The sequence below is a fragment of the Rhagoletis pomonella genome, unplaced genomic scaffold, assembly GCF_013731165.1.
Source record: "Rhagoletis pomonella isolate Grant_MI unplaced genomic scaffold, Rhpom_1.0 Rhpom_scaffold_00090, whole genome shotgun sequence".
In the NCBI taxonomy this organism is placed as follows: domain Eukaryota; kingdom Metazoa; phylum Arthropoda; class Insecta; order Diptera; family Tephritidae; genus Rhagoletis; species Rhagoletis pomonella.
In genome coordinates this window covers 16,931-19,244 of record NW_023458644.1, presented here as the reverse complement: position 1 = coordinate 19,244, position 2,314 = coordinate 16,931, and the positions used below count along the sequence as shown (strand labels likewise).

At 34.1% G+C, this 2,314-nt stretch overlaps 1 non-coding gene across 1 annotated transcript; it reads left to right on the top strand.

Annotated features, from left to right (window-relative positions):
* Positions 1 to 1,729: 1,729 nt before the first annotated feature.
* On the top strand, positions 1,730 to 1,802 carry Trnak-uuu. The gene has a single exon. It is a non-coding gene; the product is annotated as a tRNA-Lys (tRNA).
* The last annotated feature ends 512 nt before the right edge of the window (positions 1,803 to 2,314 follow it).

The following is a 2,314-nucleotide window of genomic DNA, read 5'->3' as shown; positions in this document are numbered from 1 at the left end:
GAAGCAAGTATGTATATAATTAATTAAACTTTTTTAACGGGTGGAAACTCTTAAAAAAAAGTAGCCTATTGTCCAATCTGGGCTATAGGCTATCTGTGTACAAAATTCCATACAAATCCGTTCAGTAGTTCCCGCGTGATGGTTTCCCAAACATCCAAACATTCACATTTATAATATTAGTAAGATAAACTTTTTTAACGGGTGGAAACTCTTAAAAAAAAGTAGCCTATTGTCCAATCTGGGCTATAGGCTATCTGTGTACAAAATTCCATATAAATCCGTTCAGTAGTTCCCGCGTGATGGTTTCCCAAACATCCAAACATACAAACATTCACATTTATAATATTGGTAAGATTTGATGCAAAAACCTTCCGACTAATTATTATTATTTATTTGATTTTTATTATTATTTATTTGATGCAAAAACATTATTTGATGCAAAAACCTTCCGACTAATTGATGCCCAATACCATTTGCTTATTTTACATATTACATAGATTGTTAATTTTTTAGGTACATGTATTAAAAATATTTTTTGACAAATTTTAGTACTTTTTGGAATATTTATCCTAATAAAAAAAGATATTTAGTAAAAAAAGATTCGAAAGCATTAAAAAAATGATATATGTACATGCAACTGCATAAATGAATTGAAACTGAAAGTATTTACAAACAAGTTTTTCGCAAATATATGTGGCTATGAAATATTTTTCCATAACTACAATTTCATAGAATCATAGAATATGCTGCCCGACCTCTTATGGGAATTTTTATGCATACATTTTATAAATAAAAATCAATTTATAAAATAAACCCCAAAGGTCAACATAAAATCAAAAAAGGAAAATTTAATTACATTAAAAAAATAAAAACAAAAAAATAATTCTCCAACTGGGATTTGATCCCCAGCAAAAATGCAACACGCGAAAATAATCTCGCGCCTCTAGCGAATCCGCCACACAACACATTGAAATCGCAGCGCTTAAGCAGTGTTTTACGATGTCGTTCAATTTCAAGCGCAAGCTTGCGACGCTCAAATTTCGTGTAATTGTGTGTGCTGAAAACCACCATCGTTTTGCCAAATTTTATTAATTGATGAATATGTACATATTTTGATGTTTAATCAAGAAATTGAATATTATCTATCAACATTGAAGAAATATTAAATTAAATGGTTATGATCATATGCTTAAATTAATATTTACTTGTGAATATTACATAGATATAGATGTGCATATGTACAGGTAAACAAACTATGTACATACATTAATACATATATGTTTGAACTATAGTAAATTTGCTCGAAGTGTGGTGGCACGGAAAAATTTTTGGTATGGTGGCAGCCGACACTTCTCTACCGACACCGTCGGTCGAGCGGTGCACTTAGTCGACGAGTGGTATATTTGGCCGACTGCACCCCAAAATTTTTGCGCAACAAAAACGGTCCACTGGAAAAGCGCCTTCTCATTTATAAACGTTCTCTGTATAAACGTTCTCTGCCAAAATTTTTGCGCAACAAAAACGGTCCACTGGAAATGCGCCTTCTCATTTATAAACGTTCTCTGTATAAACGTTCTCTGGTAGTGCGACATCTCTTGAGAAAAAATTAGGTAATTTTACGAAACATAAATCTGGTATAATTGTAGCTCGTACAACAACCATCAGTGGTGAAAAACTTAGTATTAATGGTATGGGGACAAAACGTATATTTGATAGGAGAGTGGCAAGTGCCCGGGTAGCTCAGTCGGTAGAGCATTGGACTTTTAATCCAAGGGTCCAGGGTTCAAGTCCCTGCTCGGGCGATTCTAGTTTTTTTAATTTTATTTTTTTTTATTTGCTTAGGGCCGTTTTCTAATGTAAGCAGTAAAGTTGCCTTTACTAACAGGGCAGATAAATTGTTCCTCACTTTAATACCATGTCCCCACCGAAGCTAACCACGTAGTTATGGCTACTGAGTTGGTTATCCCGATAACCCACTTGATTTAGCGTAGTTTCGCCATATAAAAATGACAGCACTTAACCATTTCACTGAGATGGTTAAAAGCTAACCAACTCGAAACCACGTCGAAAGTCTGATACAACCCTGTGTTTGCCCGCCATCTGTGGGTCATTAGCGTTAAAATGTGAAGAATTCGTTCCCTACTAGTGTTTGGATTCAACTAAAATCAATTAGATTTACTCCGATTTTTGAAAAAATTTGAAATCTACTCCCCTACTCCGCTTGACTTCAAATCTATTCCGTTTTTTTCATTCATGCTATGCCCCTCTTGGTGCCGTTTTTTGAGTGTTCACCACCGGTTTCAGTTAAAAAATT